The following is a 20,803-nucleotide window of genomic DNA, read 5'->3' as shown; positions in this document are numbered from 1 at the left end:
CGGCGCTTAAAAAATTGAAAAATGTCTTAAGGACAGAAACTAGTAATTACCACAACTCTGCCTACAACATGTGGTAAAAGCCTAGGTGCTTTTGACTTGAGTTCAGGAAAAGTCACTTGTGAGAAATGGAAAGTTTTAATAGCAAAATGATGTGTTTTTGTGTAGAATCAGGAGGGAGGGTGCATTTGAACTGAAGAAAATTAATCCGACCTCTTCAATTATATTTTAAGGTGATCTCTTCTACCGCAGAACAATTACTAATAAATGAATCAAGACACCCTGCCTCCCTTCCCAGTTCATGAAAAGAAATAGATATTACATCTGGTTAGAGATGCTGTAGAATATACACATTCCCATATCATTGTATTATGTGTTGTGATATTATATTTCACAATTGAACACAGATGAACAGTGCACACACCATCCCCTCCATTTTTGCGCCCCCTTTACTCATGTTTATAAATGTGAGAAATTTGAGTAGGAAGTTAGTAAAGTGGAATGTTCAATAATGTAATTTATCTGTTCTGATGTTCTGTGCTATCAGCCTTCACATTAGCATAAATAAAAAATGAGAATGTCACGTTTAGTTTTTTTCATCTTTTTAATACTGCTTTGCACATTCAATATAGAATAACTATAATTCTTGTTATAAAGTCATTTTTGCTACATAAATATATTGTTTCCTAAAATTGGGCCATTTAAGAAACTTTTTGTTTTTGAGAAGAACTAGTGTTGTCCTTACTGTGATTTGATCATAATTAGTATAGTTGAGAGTAGTGTAGTCACCCCATCGAGCAGTAATAACAAAGGACATTTTCTTGAGAATGGGAGATTGGTGCAATAAATAAAAGATAAGCTGGTTTTAAAAAATATTTGTCTTTTTAAAGTGAATTTGCATTTAGCAGTTATGATCATCAAAAGATGTGTATTTAAAAGCTTGCTAAAGAGGAAATAGGAAAAGGCTTGCCAAATTAATAGTTCTTATTTCCTCAGCGACTCATTATTGTCTTTATTCATTTTTTTTTAAGGGCTGATATCCTTTAACAGAGTCAGTATATCTATATGGGTTTATTTTCGTACATTCCATTCAGAGCAGGGGGCAAATAGCTGATACCCATGCTATTAATTCATAGTAAATTAGCAAATGAAAAAGACCTAGTTGCTGAAAGTGAGAGACCTAAAGCATTTATCTCTTATCTAAGTTTCCAGATTTGTGCACTTAGTTCTTTTAGTACTTTTGGGGTTAGGATGATTGGGGCCTAGTAGCAGCACAGTGAGATTGAGGAAGTTGGGGCAGCCTTTCTTAAACCCTGTCTCTAGAGAATGAGCCCTAATGTCCTAAGACATCTATTGTATGCAATTAATGTTTTCCGCCTGTGCATTTAAAATGATTCTAGTTAGGGATCATTCTTGCAAAGTTTAAGAAACAGTTACTCAAATAAGGTGTGTTCAGTGGGTCAGATGAGGAACCCCAGGAGAAAAGGCTGGAAGGGGATCAGAGAAATTACCTGTTCCTGTTACATGATGAGAACAGATCATGGTGATCATACCTTAAATCCTAGTTGAGACAGAAAGATGAAATACACATGTAAAAACAACTTTCTAGTGGCATTTGCTTTAATGAGATTTTTACCGATTTCAGTGGATGGGTTTATCAGGGAAACTTAATAGAAGCATGTTTCTTATCCTGAGATTTAGGGAGACAGATGATGAATCTTATTTTTAAAATTAGACTTGATTATACTTCACATTGATTTAATTTTTAGTATGTATTATAGTATTAATGTTTATTCAGTTACAAATTGTACAAATTTTTAAGCACATATTAAGCAACTCTATCTGAATAATGAGAAAAGGAATATTTCTGAATTAGTGGAAAGTTCTTAACTGTAATTTTGTAATACTGTTATTTTGACATTTCTATAATATTAATCATATCTCCTAATAAAAAAGTATGGTTCTAATAAGATTCAAAATTACCATTTTTCTCCTGGGGTGTCATGTAATTTATAGAAAAGGAAAACCTAAAGCAGTACCACTTTTTTTTATTTATTTAGTTTAGGAGTCTAGCAAGTTGAACTGTTACTGGTTCCATCATAGTAAATTACCAAATTGAATGAGGTTTTCTGTGTGAATTTGTTTTGCTCTCTTTTAGACATATATTTTTTTAGACATATATTTTGGCTGTGTGCACTCTTATCTAATTCTCTCTAGAGAGAACCAGTAGAGGAGTGCTTATATGCAGATAGTTTACAAGAATTTCCTAGAATTTCCTAGGACTGAGTTGGTAGATACCAGAATATGATTCTAATGCATACAGGAGTTTGTAGATGAAGTAGGTGTTTCATGTTTTTGTTATTCTTTTCAGACTCCTGAGTCTAATACTATTAAACTGAACAAAAGCCTTTTCTTGTCTATCACCTTTGTTTTAAAACTGGTCCTTAGGGTATAGTCTAATAATTGAGGGCCTTGGTAGTATCTTAGGATTTTTTTGGCTTTATTTTATGTCTACGTTTTTTCCACTGTCAAGTTGCTAATGTTCATAAAAGCAATTATTATCTGTGGTAATGATCCAGTCTTTAATGATCCAGCAAGAATGGAGGAGGTAAATTGGACTATAAAAATATACTAGCGAATGGAGATGATTTCTAGAGAAATTATGTGGACATCTCTTACAAAATATCCATGAGTCTGAAAGTGAAATGAATTAACCTAGACCATTAACTGGTTGGGTTGCTTTTGGCTTGGGTTTGTTTGGGTGTGGTGTGCCCATGAGTATTTCAGTAGGCTGGTTGTAATTCAGTGCCTCCTATTGCTTAAGAAATGTGCTTCCTTATGTTGAAGGAGTGTGGATTAGCTCTTAGAACTGAGTATGTTAAATCTGTATTTCTAGACAGATTTGTTTCTCTTAATCTTCTAAACGTGGGGTTTTAGGATGAGAGATTATCTCCATTAGCTAACTGTTATTGTTCTGTTACTACCTCTTTACCAGTATCTAGTGCCAAAATGTCTGAATTTGGGATATTGTGATTCATCTACTTCCTATTCCTGAATGTTCTTTTATTCAACTGAAGACTTATGGGGTGAGAGAGAAGAAAAGGACACTTCTAAGCGCCACCTCTGTCACTCACCAAAACCAGGAGTCTGGTGGTGAATGTTTCTCACTTGCAGCCTTCGTCCTTTAAACACTAGAGGAGATGCCCTGTGTTGTGCTCAAGTGTGTACTCACAGAAGCTTCTGCTTCGGGAATATTTTGAAAGTTCTCTTGACTGCGAGGTGGAGGTGGATGGAGAGCTGCAGGGCGGGGTGGTTTGTGTTGCACTGAGGGTGATCGGATAGGAGAGCTGCCTGAGCGGAGCACTTCTGATGCTTTGCTGGGAAGAGCTGTTGTACTGACAGTGTCTCCAGCAACTCCGCCAGCCTCCTCCAATTTGATGGTTTCGCCTGCTGACCAGTCAGTAGGTTCTTATTTATTTCTGGTTACCGATACCATTGATTAGATACCAGCTTTTTTCATATTTATTTATCTTGTGTTTATAGGAGAATTGCCTTAATGTTAGACTTATTTCATATACTGGGTATATGTACAATTAGGTATATTAGCCGGTGGGTTAAAAGATGTATAGGAACTGTTTTATGTAGCAAAGTACTTTATAATGTTTTGATTTTGCATGTACTTGACTGGTATTAACTAATGAAGTAAGTTTGTTCAATACTTATTTAAGTGTTTAGAAATTGGGGAAAACATGCCCTTTGTGTGAACAGAGGGTTCAGAAATACCTTAGAATCTGATTATATTAATTTTTTATGCTGCCTATTAACAAATTACTACAAACTTAGCTGCCTAAATTTATTTATTATAAATAAATCACATTTATTATCCCACAGTTTCCTTTAGTCAGGAGTCTGGGTTCTCTGCAAGGCTGTAGCAAGGTGTTGGCAGAACTAGGTTATCTAGAGAATTAACTGGGATAGGGTCTGCTCCCAAGCTCGCTCCCTCCCTCCCGCTCACAGGTTGTTGGTAGAATTCATTTCCTCGTGGTTGTTAAGCTCGTGGCACTTGTGTCTTCACAGCCAGCAAAGGAGAGTCAAGCAGGATGGGCTGGTGCTGTGCTCTTATGTAAATATGTGCAGGTGATCACATGTTCGGAGAGCCCCTCGTCTTTGCTGCATCCCATTGGTGAGAAGCAAGTCACGTGTCCTGCTCACACATCAGGAGGCAGGGATCATGTGTGGCCAATCCAAACTCAGTCGACCATATTGGTTATTGACTTAGGTTGTTAGCTAAACATGCAACTGTTCTAACTTTAAACTCATTTCTTATTTACTTTGAAAAAGTTTTATGTGGTGAGTGTTGCTTTAGTAAAATGAATTGAGCCCCTTCTGGGGCTGGGCATTGTGTCGTTCGGGGTACAAACGTGGGGCTGCTTTCTGCTCCTGCTCAGCACTCAGTTGGATTTGGGATTGTCATGCTCTGTGACAAGTGCTGTAATAGGACTGTTAACACTACTTTGTAAGGTATCACTGTCTAGGGCAGTCAAAGAATACTTCACAGAGGAAAGTAACATTTGAACTGTGTTTTGAAGGATTTAGAAGTTTTATGTGAGGACACTACAGACTAAAAGAAGCACCCACAAAAGCCTTGGATTTTGACCGAGTGTACTTAAAATTAAATGTCACTGGATTGCAGGGGCGCAAGGAGGAATGATGGGAACGTGAAGCCAGACCTGTAGTTGAAGGATTTTATAATGCTGTAAGTTTGTTTCACCTAACCAAGTTTCAAAGCCAGGATAAGCATCCTGGTCAGGCCAGAGGGCACCATTGCAATCGTAGTTTGTGTGGATGACACCCTTCCTGAGTAGCGCAGTGCTCAGCCTTCAAAGCCCTACACAGTACCCCGAATCACGATTAAATTGCTCTTAGGGGTGGAGAGTGGTAGCAGGAAGAGAAGCTAGGACTCGCTGAGAATATAGTTGGTAGATGCCTAAATTGAAATCATGGCATTGGTGAAGGAGAGGAAAAGTAGAGTTTGATTGAGATTTCTAAGGTAGAATTGATAAGATTGCAAACCTGTAGTGATGACATTAACCAGTATTAAAAATAAAGAAGGAAAGAACAAGTTCATGACTTCTTGTAGGGCTGTTAAACTTTGAGTGGCTATAGGATTTCATCTAGGAGGATCCTTCAAGCAGTTGGAAATAATGAATCTCTAAGTTAGGACATTACTCAAAATGGAGAAATCATCAATTTGCAGATTATAAATGAAGCCAAAAAGTGGATAAAATTATGAAGGGAGGGATATAAATAGAGGAGCAACCATGTGAAATGTTGGGGAACAAGAACTTTAAGAGACAGGCAGAATAAGAGGCTGGTAATTAGAATTGAACCACAAGGAAAAGAAGTTGTTTAAAATGTTTTTTATTATAAAAATATGTGTTTATTAGTGAAAACTAAAACACAAAACAGCACTTATAAAAAATAGAAAATTACTTGTAATCTTACCACCAGAAATAACTAGAATAAAATGTTGATGTTTGTGTTAGATTTGAGACATTCATTCAATATATTCTTTTGATTTTAAATCTCTGATGTTCTAATGTAAGATTTTAAAACTACAGATTTCCTTCTAAGAATTGCTATAGCTGAATTCTACAAATTTTGAACTATTTTTGTTAACATTCGGTTAAAAATATCTTCTGATTTCCCTTGTGATTTCTTCCCACTTCATCATTTTCTTCCATCACATTAAATTTCTTTATAATATGATTTTTTTAAATGACTGCCCAGTATTCCAAAATTCACTCCGTAAATATTTAATGAGGACCTACTTTGCCACGCACTGTCCAGAGGACAGAGAGTAGAGAAGTAAGACACATGTCTCTGCTTTCATGTCTGGCAGAATCATTATTCTAATCAGGGCTCTTTTTTTTTTTTATAATCAAGAAATTTAGTATGTCAAAGAATAAGTTCATTCCATCATTTGAATTTAATACATTCTGACCATCTTGTATATCCTAATTTTTGTTTGAATTGTGACTAGTCTGTGATAGTTCATTATTTTATCTTATTTGTATACGTGTGAGCTGAGAAATAAAAGAACAAAGAAACCATGAGCTGAGAAACAAAAGAACAAAGAAACCATATATACATAATGGGTTATTACATGTAATTTGTTTCAAGGAGCCAGCTCTTGTGTGTGTTTTTTTTTTAAGATTTTTTTTATTGGGGAAGGGGAACAGGACTTTATTGGGGAACAGTGTGGTTTTTCCCCAGGACCCATCTGCTCCAAGTCAAGTCGTTGTCCTTCAATCTTAGTTGTGGAGGGCACAGCTCAGCTCCAGGTCCAGTTGCCCGTTGCTAGTTGCAGGGGGCACCATCCTTTGCAGGAGTCAAACCAGCAACCTTGTGGTTGAGAGAGCACATGGTCTAACCAGCTGAGCCATCTGGCCAACCCCAGCTCTTGTTTTAAACAATAAATTTTACTGTTTTTATTATTGATTTTTATTTCACTAGCTCTGCTCTCATCTCTTAGTTTCCTTCTCATTTGTAAAATTAATTTTGTTCTTTCTCCTAGCTTCTTGGTTCATTTATTTTTCACTTTTAAGTGTGGCTTTAACAATTTTAGGTGGAAAAATCATGGTTGTTCTTGCTATCCTTTTTGTTATTTCCAGTGTTTACTAAAAATATTGTATTGTGGTCAGAGAATCTTAAGACTTTCAGTTGCAAATGATAGGACCACAGCTTAAAATAGCATAAAGGGGACAAACAATATATAGAGGATGCATACACATTTTAAGATAACATCTCTTTAGATGTGTATACATTTTATTTGGCACCTCAAATTATTCGAAGGGATCCTAGGGTAGCTCACAGACTTGAAGGAACAAGTGGAGGAACCAGGGTCCCTGGAGCTGAAACGTAGCGACTGTGTGTGTGCGCACCCCCACCCGCACCCCCGGGCCTCCTTTCGCTTTTCTAGTTTTGTCTTCTGTTGAGTATAGGCCTCCTTTCAGCTGCAGGCTTGCGGGCTGACTGTTACTTCCATCCACCTGTGGTCTGAGGCTTGAAGGAAGTACTGTGCTCCACCTCCTTACCCCAACTGAAGTTGTGTGCCTCTCCACACACCCGTCACTGCCATGGAGGACGTGGCGTGCCTGCCATGTGCAGGCGGCATTGTCCGTGTGGGGGAGGAGCTTGGGTCTTCAGCCAGGCATTCGTGGATGCCGTGCGCCCTGAAGCAAGTTCCTGAAGCTCTCTATTCCTTAGCTTTCTCACCTCTAAGATCAGGATACTTGTTTTCTGGTATTGTGACATAAGGTACATTACATCTTTCTAGTTTTCATTTGAACCTGTCTGTCAAAAATGAAGACATTCAAGACTCATATTCCCCATTCTCACCCACTTCAGGAAGACCAAGTACTTTACACTTCTCAACTTCACAGATTTTGCAAAAGTAATCCAAAATTTTAGTTTTAGTTTTTATTACTGTTTTTATAATACATCTTTTATTTCTAAGAGTCTGCCCTGAATATTTGAATTAAGCTTTATAGTACGTTTAGTGTGCTAGTCACATGACAAAAACTGTAAATAATCAGTGTTCTTCAAAATGTATTTGGTAACAAGGTTATTGAGCACCAAATTATTGTTTATTTAAATCATATATAAAACTTACTGCACCAGGATGAAATGTATGTCATGTTTTATTAGCATAAAGTAAATGTATATAAACTGAATTGTGAACCAAAGAATATAACGTGGACTATACAAATGGGGACAATTATAAAATTGTCTTAGAAACAAAATTATGCAGTGCTTAATAGCTCTTCTTTTAGAACCATTTGAATGTGCTACAAAATATTTTTAATCTGCATATGTTTTGGGTAGTTGGAAATATTTGGGGAGATGGTTGTTGAGAAGTTAAGGCAAGTCAGTCTTCGTTAAGTGTGTGCTGATTCTTCAGGGCAGAAGGTTTTCAGAATCAGAAAAACTTAGCATTTTGATAGTTATTATGACTAAGACGTTTGATAACGCAATTCACTACTTTGTTGGTGCTTCGGCATCCTCTAGTCTGAGAGCTCTAAGGTCTTGATTTGGAGTTCTCCAGATTTCTATCATAGCACGTCTTCAAAAACAGCACATCAGGTCACCTCGAAATCTCAATTCCTTAATAACTCCAGCATCGTCCACTCCTTCCACCATCTTGCCATATGCAGAGTTCGTCAGAGGAATGTCATTAGTTTCTTTAAAAAAAGGGAGAAAAAGCAAATGAAGACTAATATTATAGACCACTTTTAGTATCCATAAATGTTGAACTAATACCATTACTTTTATATAGTAATTTATGGATTAGGAAAGTGATTTCACAAGCGTTAACTCATTTGAGTCTCATAAAGAAGTCTGGAGGGTAATTGGCTCTTTGGAGACGAGAATCAGAAGTTACATGAACTATGTGAAGTTGTAGTTTAAATGATATTTATTCTGTATCTTAGTTGTAAAGTGTATGGAACCTAATTAGCTTTATTTTACTACTTTAGCATCCCCTGCACATTTGGTGTTTTTCTTTTCTGGCACAATTTTGTGAATTTTAAAAACTTTGTTTAATTTTGTGTGTAGTCCCTAAACCCTCCTACAGATGTATAACTCTCCTTCCAGTTCATAAATTTACATATTCTGTGAATTTCATCTTCATGTTAAAGTCTCTCCTGGGGCCTTGTGACCAACTCCATTCTGAATTAGCTGTTTGGTGAGGTGTCTGTTCATTGTCATCCTGGGGTCCCATTTGCCTCTAGTTTCTTGGTCTCATGTCTTTTCTTTCTTGATATATTTCATTGTGTTTAGTGGAACACAATCTCCTATGTTTTACTGAGAAAGAATACGTGTGAAGTAAAAGACATTGAGATTTCAACATCAGAAAGAAAATATTTTATTTCTGCCTTCACTCTGGATAGTTTGGCTTGCTAGAGAATTCTAGGTTGGAACTTATTTTCCCTCAGGATTTTAAATGTGTTACTCTGTTGCTTTCTGGCTTCTGGTGTTGCTCTAATACACTGATATCATTCTGGTTTTTGATCCTTTCTAAGAAATATCTCTTCCACCTCCACCCCAAGCTTTTAGGATCTTCTTTTATCCTGGTGTTATAAAATTTCATTATTATGTGATCTGTGTCCATCCATTGCACTACATGTTTGGGTGGCTTTTGAATTATTTTCTCTTCTCATTATTTCAGCATTGGACACCTGTAGCAATCCTTTGCTTTGTCTTTTTTCCTCCTCTTCCTCCTCCTCTTTTTCTTTTTCTTTTTAAAATCTCTTTGCTTTTTCTTCTTTTTGGGGGGATTTCCCCCAACTTTATCTTTTAACTCTTTAATTGATTTTTATTTCTCTAATCTTTTCTAATCTTCAAGAGATTAATAATATTTTTTACTTTGGATTTTTTTCATACACTCTGTTCTCTTTGTGAGCATAATGTTTTTTTCTAAGAATATTAATGATAAGTGCTTAGGAGTGCATATGTGTGTATAAATATGCTTCACTCCTCCCCCTTATTACTCAATTTCTTCCCAGTTGCTTTTTCTCTTTGTTTGGTTTCAGTCTTTTGTTAGGTTCTTTCTTCAAATATTTGGTGATCTTTGATTGGTTACTCATACTTCAAATAAGTGAAACACAAAAAAAGCTGATTGGAAGCTCTCTCTGCATGTAGGGTCATCTCTGTAGGCCCTTTTCTTAGGAATATTAAATTACTGTCTTTTTTCTGGGGCTGGTCATATTTTCCTGAATGGGTTTTCTCTTTTCTTGCCTGGAGGATATACTTTTTTTATACCAGTGTTCTTGGGGCAGAGTGAGAAGAAAGTTGGGAGTCTTAACACTCAATGTGGTACTTTCATTTCATCTTCATATTCGATATCAATAAGTACGTCTGCCTTTGGCTGTTTCTGTTGTTCCAAGTGCAGAAACGGCCCTCTCCAAATAACAAACCTCCGATGCCGGGGTTGGGCAGGAACAGTGGCTGGTCGCTCCGAAGTCAGGGAAGACAGCTGGGAGCTGTGCCTGTTCTTACGCAGACTTGCAGTGAGTAGTTCTCTTTTTAGGCCTCTTTTGTGTGCCTGGTGTACATCAGGTTGTAATTCTTCTCTGCTTTCTTTCCTAGTTCTGCAGTTAAAGTTCTAATCATTTGTTTTCTTTGAATAGTCTAATGGTAGTGCTTCCCACTCCCCATTTTCTCTGTCCTTTTATAGGCTCATTCCCTTTAAAAATACATTTTTATGATTTTAGCACCGTGTTTCCCCAAAAATAAGATCTAGCCTGACCATCAGCTCTAATGTGTTTTTTTGGAGCAAAAATTAATATAAGACCCAGTCTTATTTTAATATATTATTATCTATTATATATATATATGTATATATATATATATATATATATATATATATTATATATATATATATATATATTACATAACACTGGGTCTTATATAATATAACATAATGTAACATAACAAAATGTAATATAATACCGGGTCTTATATTAATTTTTGCTCCAAAAGACGCATTAGAGCTGGTGGTCCAGCTAGGTCTTATTTTCGGGGAAACACAGTAAGATGTTTGGACTGAGTAGAGACGGATAAATTTGATCAAGCAGTCGTCTTTAACTGCAAGTCATGTGTGTGTTTTTTAATTGTAGAAGAAACATGAATCAATTTCTATGAAATGTAGACAATTCTGATAAAATGAAAGTCACTTTGAATTCTTCTCTGGTGATCTCATTCTCTCCCCAGATGTATACTTCCTAACTTTTTAATAAAATCATTTACATACTTATAAGTACAGAGAAAAACAGTTTCATTTTGTATGTGATTTTGCGATGGAGCCTGTTACTATCAAGAATGTGGTCATACTATATTCTTCTAAAACCTGCATTTTTCTCTTTAACATTTGAAAGGTTTTTATGTAGAAGGACATATAAATGTAATTCTTCTTGCTAATGGCTTAGTACTTAATTTCCACAATATGCACATACTGTAGTTTGACCATTCTTCTGTTGGTAAGCATTTAGGATGTTTATGCTTGTCTACTTTTCCAATGTTGTAATAAACATTTTAATAAATATGTACTTACAGATTTATTTTCTTACAGTTATGGAAGTCAGAGGTACAAAATAGGTCTCACTGGGCTAAAATCAAAGTTTTGGTCGGCTGCTCCTGGAGGCTCTAAGGCAGAACCTATTTCCTTGCCTTTTCCAGCTTCTAGAGACCACGTGCATTTCTTGGCTCATTATAACTCCTTGTCCATCTTCAAAGTGAGCGTGGCGTTGGGCCAGGTCTTTCTCAAACTGCCATCTCTTTGGTTTTGACTCTTCTGCCTCACTCTTCCCCATTTTTTACAGAGCCTTGTGATTAAGTTAGGCCTACCCAGATAATCTAGGATAATCTCCCTATTTTAAGATCAGTGATTAACAACCTTAATTCTATCTGCAACCTTAATTCTACTTTGCCATGTAATGGCATGTCACCTAATACACTTCCAAGGATTAAATTAGGTCGTAGACATCTTCAAGGGCTATTACTCTGCCTACCACACTGTGATAACTCTTGAGTATCCTTATTGTTTAAGGAAAATGCAGTGGTTTTGGTTATATAATGATTATAAATAGGAGTAAAGAACAATGATTGAGATCAAACTGTAAAAAGAAATATTTTAAATAAACTTTAATTAACTATTAGCTCTTGTACCTAACAGAAAGTTATAAAGAATTCTTTATCTAAAAAAATTGTTAAATGATTATTTTTCAAATCTTCCATGAAACAATAAAAATGAGCGTCCTGGTAGAATTTAAAAAAACTAACAATGGTCATCTGGTGTCGTCTCAAACAATTCAAAGTAGAGTTGTCTGTTATTTTTATTCACAGTAAATGAAGTGTTAAAATCACATCTAGTTATAGAAAGAAGTTCTTTGCGTGTAGTCAGTAGGTCCTTGAGGAGTTCGTGGGTAAACTGCAGGTGGTCCATAAAGCTTTTGAAATTATATACAGAATTCTGTGGTCTATGTTCATTTTACTAGAGGAATAATCCATAGTTTTCACCAGATTCTCAAAGGGGTCTGTCACCCTTAATTGATTAAGAACCATTGATCTATGAATTTTTTTCATGTCTAATTCTTTATTTTTTGGTATAGTTCATTGATGTTTTGTATAGTACTTTTATATTATACTTGAAATGTTACGTATTAAGCAAATTATTAAGCTCTGCTGTATGCTAGGTGTCGATAGTAGTGACTAACAGATACGGACCCTCCTCACTGACCTGGGTAATTGTCATGCTCTTATCTCAGTTCTTGTTTTTTCTTAACTATTTAAAAAAAGTTTTTTTTCCTGAGCCTTCTCTAATTTTATTGTCACTGGGAACTGACCTCTTTGTGGAAAGGAAGCAAATACTTTTATTCCTTTTTAAAAATTTAAGATTAATTTGCATATGTTAGAATGCACTGATCTTAAGTGTACAGTTTGAAGAGTTTTGATAAATAAATACGTTTGACAGTACACTGTGTAACCAACACACTGTCAAAATAGAAAACCCTTTCTTTACCCCAGAAGTTCTCTTATGCTCTCTCCCAGTCATTCCCTCTCTACTTCTAAAAGGCTGGTTAATATTACCTATTTTTATTACCATAGATTGGTTTTCCTGTTTGGCACTTCATATAAATGGAGTACTGCAACATGTACTCTTTCACCTGCAGGATTTGGGGTAATTCTAAGTAAAGTAAGTTGGAAATGGGACATACTGGGAAAGTTAATGAAATTCTTTCTTGCCACTCCTGTTTTCCCTGCTCAGTCCCCTTCATGCCACTGTTCCTTCCCCAGTCAGTTACAGTAACACTGTACTTAATGTGTGGACACGAAAACCAAGAATACCCAAAGTGTTTAATGACAGCTGCATAGTAGAAGAGTCTGTAAATATCTGAAAGATAAACTTAATTTAAAAATTAACACTTAAATTTAAATTTATCCCTACTTTGTTCATGTTTTAATTTTAAATTATCTGATTGGCATAGTTTTGGGATGATATTAAATGTTTTATATGGTCAGCGCTATAGCAAAGTGGAATATAGTGGTTAATTTATTTGCATATTATCAATTCTCAGGAAAAGGGCAAAGTTCAGGGAGCTTTATTTTTAGGATCAGGATTTCCAAGTGTGGGAGAAGTTTCACTTACCCAAGGAATGTAGAGAAGTTGAACACAAATTCAAAGAGTTGGGAATTTATTCTATTTTTGGTTTCGTCTAAATCTTTTGAAAAATTAAGTAAACAATGGTTAGACATAATTTTCTTTCTGCCCATAATGTGTTTTCATGTATGAGTTCAGGAAGTATAAATGAGTCAAAGATCGTATTAAGTTTTGTGTACAGCTTAACCATACTCCAAAATAACAGCTAGGTCTAAAAGAAATTCCAGCCTTATGCAAGAGGAACCAGAAAAGGGAGTTTTCCTGGCTGTTGTGACAGTGAGACTGACTGTACCAAGTCTTGATTTTGGAATCCATACTCAGCAAAGATGAGAGCTGCGTGGATTGAGAAAGGTCACTGGGATGGCAGAACCTCAGCCTGGGGACTCCTTTAGTATCTATGGGGAACGGTGTTTTTAAAAAGCTAGTAAACAGGCTTGACTAAATTCCTGAAAGCAAACTGAGGCATGCTTAGCTGCATTGACTTTCGATGTACTAAATATTTTTGGAAGGGTCACTGGGTATGATGAGATCAGGTTCTACTTTGAGGTCAGTAAAACTGGCTTTCTGAGTGTTATGTTTCATTTTCTTGGGCTTCGGTGTCAAGGTAGACTAAATAATGAGCCCCTACCCCTTTTCTTTAACTGTGTCTGTGTTTTAGATTTGAATATACTAGTACAAGCAAATCCCATTATTAACAAACTCAAGGTAATTAAATGTACTGTATTGGAACAAATGATTAGGTCAGCAGCCTGGAGAAGCGTCCTCTGGGAGGCTGGTGAGCTGGGGGTGGGGGGGCAGCATGATGCCTGGAGGAAGGGTGTGCTTTGCTTGTTCAGAGAAGGATGTGGTTTCACGGGGTGTTGTGGGCTGTTGTGAACTAGTGCTGGCGGCATCACCCCTTGCTGTGCTGAGAGCAGTCCTCCTATATCTGAGAGTCAGGCGCTCTAGAGGAACTGGAGAAATCTGACAAACTTCTCCACAAAAGGTTGGGGTCTGTTTGACATCAAATTGTCTACCACCCCATTGACATGATTCTTGCTTCTGCTATGTAGCCACACACTTAATATCTTAAGACTGTTTTTCAAAGTAGTCTTATATGTGGCAAGGACTAGAGAAAAATAATCCTTATATACTGTATATGATGATGTGATAGTGGACTCTTACGAGCAGAAGCAGTACGGCGCTTAGGTACGCTTGTGTTTCAGCTGGCTCTAAAATGAGGCATGGAGGAAACTTGAATTCTTACTGTCATACATAATCTATGGAGCTGGTTTTTCTTTATTGCTGTACTTATCTACTCCGGCAAAATATATTGGTTGCCTGCTGAAGTAAGCTAGGTAGGCTTTCTGGTACTCGAAATGCAATGGTGTAAAGCACTTTCATCCTTAAGAAGCACATAATCTAATGGATAGATAGCTTGGAAACATGTTATAGCAAAAGTGGTATGGGTTTTGTTCTGGTAATTTTGTTATCAAATTAGTGTGCAAAAGTGTACATGAAGAAAAAAGATAATATCCATACACTAAAAATTGGTTGTTTCTGGCTAGTAAGAATACTTCCCATTTTCTTCTTATATATTGCCATATGTTTTTTATAGTTAATACTTGTATAACTCTTATAAACAGAAGAGAATTGGTACTGGTACCATCATCATCATCATCATCATCACTGCTCTTGCTGGTCCTACTCCTGTGCTATCATCATTCCTCACACTTCCAGAGCTCGGATTCATACTCAGGTCTCTCTGCCGCTGGGTGTGTACCCTTAGACCTCAGGCCCCAACAGCAAAATCGACACTGGACAGTGTCATTGAGAGTTTAATCTGGTCCCATAAGATTCTCCTGAAAGGAAGACACGCAAGTTTGTAACCTATTTATTTTCTACTGTCAAGAAATCTGCTTAAATTATTTTAATTCAATGTTTCCGCAGTTAATTTCACAGCAACTTAACTCCCTTTTTTCCATTAATTCTTTCTTATGTGTCTGTCAACCTCTAGTGGGTATGAGAATCACCCCACCCCCAGACTTCTTGATTCGTTAAGTTTGGGATGGAGCCTGATAACTTGTATTTCTAACGTGTTTCCAGGTGTTGCTCATGTTGCTGGTCCAGGAACCACACCTTGCTCTCCATTGTTGTGTGAGTTGCAATCCCATTTTGCCTGGAGGTATAGTACTCTCATGATAGATTATGTTAGTGTTTTCCCTCAAAAAGGGGGTATCTTCGTAGTGGGACATCACTGTGTTTAGCAATGGAAAGAGCTGACAAAGGGGGCTTTATTAACTAAATTACCCACGGGGTATTATTTCCCTTCTGTCAGCAGCAGTATTTCTCTGCTACCCTGTGAGCTCCAGTGTGGTCATCTGTAGATGGAAAGGATTAAACCAACCCCAAACAATTGTAATAAGGATTCAATGATACAATATTTGCCGAAGTGCCTGGTCCAGGGCCTGGCACATTCCACGTGCTTACCACCTTGCTAGCCTGTGGCCCCACAGCACTATCTTCACTTGAGAGCTTATTAGAAATGCTGACTCTCAGGCGCCATCCCAGACTTACTGAAGTACAGAATCTGCATTTTTTAAATGCCCAGGTGATTTGTATGCACATCGCGTGAGAAGCACTAATGGTAGCACCCACCCCAGTGTGGTACGGGCCTGATTCTCCACTTTGTAAAACGACCACCCAGGGCTGTTTCTGTATGGATGTTACCAATACCAACACAAAGAAAAGAAAAATGATCTGAAACCCATTCCCTGGAATGAATAGCACTGAAACTTTGTGGTACACTAGTCACTGCTTCTCTTTATACGTTTAATATGTACACACCCGGTTATTTTTGGCTTTTCCTCCTCCTCTTTGTCCTTCACACTTCCACCTGCCAGATAAACTAACCTGGTGTTTATCTTGAGAAACTTGGTGCTGTGCATGGATATAATAATACACATTTATAGGGATTTTGTGGTCATTGTTTTAGAAAAACGAGATTAAATTATGGATACTTGTCTGTATTTGTTTTTCTCACTTAAGATATTGTGGAAATTCCTCAAGTAGTATTCTTCAGATTCTTTTTGATGACTACATGGTAGGGATGTTGGACACATTGAGATGTTTTCATCGATGGTCCATTTTTGCTACCACAAACAAAAATTCTTTATTCATATGTTCTTTGTATACTGAGGTCTTTATCCCTAGGATAAATTACCAGGTGGGGATTGCTGGATCAAAGGGTAATTTTTAAAAATCATTTTTATTATGAAACACGTTTTACAGAGAAGTATATAAAACATATATGCCTCATAAGACTAATCAAGTGAATCCTCCTGTCCCACTATCCATGCTAAGAAATAGAACATTCACCGTTTCTTAGAATCTCCCTGGTGCCCTTTTAGTCTCCCTGCTCACGGGATAACCAACCACTCTTTTCCTTATCTTTCTTTAGAGCTTTACCATCCAGCTATGAATCCCTAAACAGTAAACATCCTCAAACCATAGGCTTTGAATATTATATAAACAGAGTCATTCTAAATACATGACAGTGTTATTTGTACATTTCATCCATGTTTTTGTCTGTAGCTGTAGTTTATTCATCTTCGTTGACCTATATTGTATTAAATGACTATATCACAATTTATCAATTTTTATTGGTGGAAATCGGTATTGTTTCCAGTTTTGCATTATAGACAGTGTCATGAACATTTTTATACTTGACTCCTGGTGAGCATGTGCACGAGTACTCTAGGAATTGATTTTTGCATATGATGTAAGGTAAGGTAAGGGTACAAGTTTTGGATGCTCATGTGGATGCCCTTTGACCCAGCGCGGTGTGTGACTTCCTCCAAGCTGCACTGCCGCCCTTATAAAGTGTTCACTTCCTCACGGGGCCTGGGGCCTGCGCGTCAGTAGTTCTGGGGGGGTGTTGTCCTGGGCCGGCTCTGTCAGCACCACCTGGGAACTAGTTACACGGATTCTTGGGCCCACACCAGACCTGCTCAAAACTTGGAAGGGGGTGGTGTGCAGCAGCAATCTGTTTAAATAGCCGTCCAGATGATTCTGATGCTTGCTAAAGTGTGAGAATTTCAGCTTAGTGTTTTTAGACCACCTAAGAATTAGGAATTCAGATGGCAAAAGCAGCAGGAGTTGTATTTGTGGTTTCATATTCTTAGTGGTGATTTTTCCACCCCCACCCCCACTCCGTGTCAAGGTTCAGTGGATTTTGCTTGAAGTTGCCTGGGGAGTGATGGTAAGGAGAGGTGGGTTATTTCTAATTTACCCTAATACTGAAATGATAGCCCTTTGTGGGCATCCTAGCTCCAGGCACAAGCCTGTGCTGCTGATCACTTTCCTCCGTTGGGTTTCCAGCCTTCTCTCGTTTTTTGGTCTAAGAATTTGTAGTTTTCTTGCCAGCTTAATTTTTTAAGGTGTTTTTTTTTTTTTTTTCAGACCTGGATTTTGAGTTATTTCTATTAGGAGGTCTAAGTACCTATTCCACTATACTCCACGAACTGCATTCTCTATTACTGAATTCAATGGATTTTGCCAGACTGCTTTCTAGGGAAATCTCAACTGAAGTAGTAATGTGATAGCACTTTATGCCTGTCAGATTGGCAGAAAGTAAAGTAATAACATACCTTTGGAGATGATATGGGTTGTAAATGATACTGGTGTAAGTGTAAATTGTTCTGGACTTTTAGGAAACTTAAAAACAGCTTATGGTAGGCGAAAACTGTCGTGTCAAAGGAATGGGTTTGGGAAAGTGTGTCTGCAGCAAATGCAGCTGGCCGTTCATTGCTTTCATTTTTCTGTGGTGAGGACTGGAGAAAAATATGAATGAGTGTTACCAGCCTTTTAATTTAGGGGTCACGGAGGGTAGCGCTTGCTTGACTGAAGAGCAGGAATACGTGGACTTAGGGGACATTCACATGGGCTGAGAAGAAATATTGAGAGAGCTGACTGATTAAAATATTACAGCTTTCTTCCTAGCTCATCAACCAAAATGGAATGGAAAATGAGGGCAGTAAAGGACGGGGGTGAATTAAAAAGGAACTCTATGCCAGTAGTGTGCTAGAACCAGCTCTTGGAGTTGATTGTTGAATTCATTGTTTTAACAACCATCATTTAAGTTATATAAACTTACAGTTAAATAAATTATATTTTTTAACAGGTAATACTCAAACTCACCACTTCCTAAGCTATTTTATTACAGTTTGTACTATGGAAATCAGCAGATACTTTAAAAATCTGGATTCCACCCCCTCCCCCCAGAACAGTTGTTAAACATGTACCAGAACACCACTGGGTATAACATTTTGCTGTTTGAGAGACCCATTGCTTTCCGTCTCTGTAAATATACTTATTTCTGAAGTTTTAGGCTTTTGATCTTATGTATAAAGCTTTAATTGTTCTTAGGGAAATGGGGAGTTTACTAGTCCACTCAAATGGGAAACAGGGAAATACTAGTTCTACTCAAATGTTTTAAAGAGTATCTTAAGCTTAAAGGAAGATATGTCTTCTTTTATTTAGCTCTTACTTGTATGTAGACTGTATTTTTGCAAATTTGTTCTCCGTGTCGTTTAAAACATTACTTAAGGGGATCTTTGAAAAATCTTTCTTGATGAGTATAACAAATAACCACACAGAATTTATCTTTCTTGTAGCCATTGGTTTCATTTACTGAGTTCCTTGTGTCAAGAAGGACTATATAATTTTTTGTTCTTTTAAAAATGGGACTTGTGTGTGTGAGATTTAATTCTTACAGCAGCATTATAGATCAGGTTGACAGTTAACACAAACATCACTTTCTCAAATATTTTTACTTATGACTAGAATTTGATTTTTGTAAGATTAGAGTGTTGTTGTTTTATTTCCCACTTGTGTATTAGGTGTCTATGTTCTGGTACTTTAGAAAATCAGTGAATTGGGAAATTTTCCATGAGACTGTGATTCATGTTATTTTCAGCACTTACAGGAATAAGGAAACAAGGTTTAAACATTGTGAAAGTATTACTCTAAGTTGTTTATTAGTATCTGTATAATAATATAGTGGCTCAAATTTTTGGATCTGCAGTTGGGCCTTTGTGACTTTGCCAAATCATTTAAATTCTCTAAGCCTCCGTTTCCTCAATATTAAAGTGGTGGTAATAGTGGTACCTATCCCATGTAGTGGTTTTGAAGATTAGATGAGGTAATATAAGCACGCAGCAAATTGCTTGGCTCGTAGTAAAGTGCTCTGCCAATGTGAGCTAACATCCTTCTTATTAAAATAATAAATTCTCCTATCTACACGTTACCATAAATGGTGGATATGAAAGCTTGTAGTAAGTAAAAGATTACATGAGCTACTAAAAATAATAAAAGCTATTGAAATAAAGTCATGAAGAGTAAAAATCAATATTTTTGGCATATTAGATGCATATGAGTAAGGTGATTAAGTGTTGTCACCTTTCATTGGTTCAGGATGATGGTTAGCTATCAACCATACCAGCAAATAATAAACCCATCTGTTTTATTCACTGAAATGCTTAACGGCTACTTTAGTTGTATGGATTGGATAAAAATAGGTGATTTTTCTAAGGTACTGGATAGTCCAATTACTATAGAATAGAATTTAAGTAAGAAAAGGATTCTTGGTTCCTTTAGTAATATAAGGTGCACACTGACTTGTTGGTCATAATAAAAATTACAGACTTTACCTTCTTTGCCTTCCCAAGTCTGTTTTTTTTCCAAATAAAAAGCAAAACAGGAATAAGAGTCAGAAGGGGGTTTTGCTAACCCATGTCTCAATGCTACTAGAAACTTGGCTGCCTAAACTATTTTGTATTTATTTGCTATTTTATTCTTAGTGCCTAGAGTTGATATTGTATTGCCACTTTTTATTCCTAGTATTGATTGGGTTTTCCCTCTTTTTTCTACTCTGCTACCTCTATTCCTTCTGGAACCAGTAGTTTAATGGTAAGTATGTAAATAAAATTTACAAAGTTTTTGACCTAGTGAGGAATTTTTTACCCTCACCTGTCCTGGTGAAAACTTTGTAGACTCCAGATGATCTCTGTGGTTTCCCAGGTTTTCATTGTTGCCTTCTATGTGTGTAGACTGATAAAGCTTAGTTTGAGGTATCCTGTCCTTGCATGCTGTGTCAAATGGCATCCATCATTTGTGTGTTTCATAGTGATGTTTTTCTTGGAGCTTGCACTCTTCTTTTTCCCTTTCTTGCTGCTGGTTTTTTTTTGTTTTGTTTGGTTTTTTTTTTGGTGGGGTGGGGATGTCATTAGGGTGGGAAGGAGAAAAATCTTCCTCACACCCGCACTTTTATTTTTCCTGCAGTATTTAGAATCTTTCCAAATTTTGCCAGTTACACATCTGTAAGATGTTTGTTCTACACACATTAAAAACATAATTACTATTATCTTTGGGCAGAATTATAGATCGAGTTCAAGTTTATTAAATAATTCTTAACAATACTTGTTTTTATCCATTGACTCTTAACTGCTAAATTTTCTCTCAGATTCTGTTACTTTATTTGTTGCTTCAAATCTAAAGTTATTGGAGCCTTTTAAATATTTTTTAAAAGGTAGAAATGTTTAAGATTTA

The 20,803-nt window shown here is 36.7% G+C and overlaps 1 protein-coding gene across 5 annotated transcripts in view; it reads left to right on the top strand.

Moving 5' to 3' along the window:
• The window catches only part of ZNRF2 (zinc and ring finger 2), a 79,200-nt gene that overhangs the window by 1,192 nt on the left and 57,205 nt on the right, over positions 1–20,803 (top strand). The gene's annotated exons all lie outside the window — the stretch shown is intronic.

Source organism: Rhinolophus sinicus, chromosome 4 (genome assembly GCF_057876585.1).
Source record: "Rhinolophus sinicus isolate RSI-liver-muscle chromosome 4, RSI-T2T, whole genome shotgun sequence".
Classification (NCBI taxonomy): Eukaryota; Metazoa; Chordata; class Mammalia; order Chiroptera; family Rhinolophidae; genus Rhinolophus; species Rhinolophus sinicus.
Note: the sequence above shows the minus strand (reverse complement) of the source record. Positions and strands in the feature narration are given on the sequence as shown.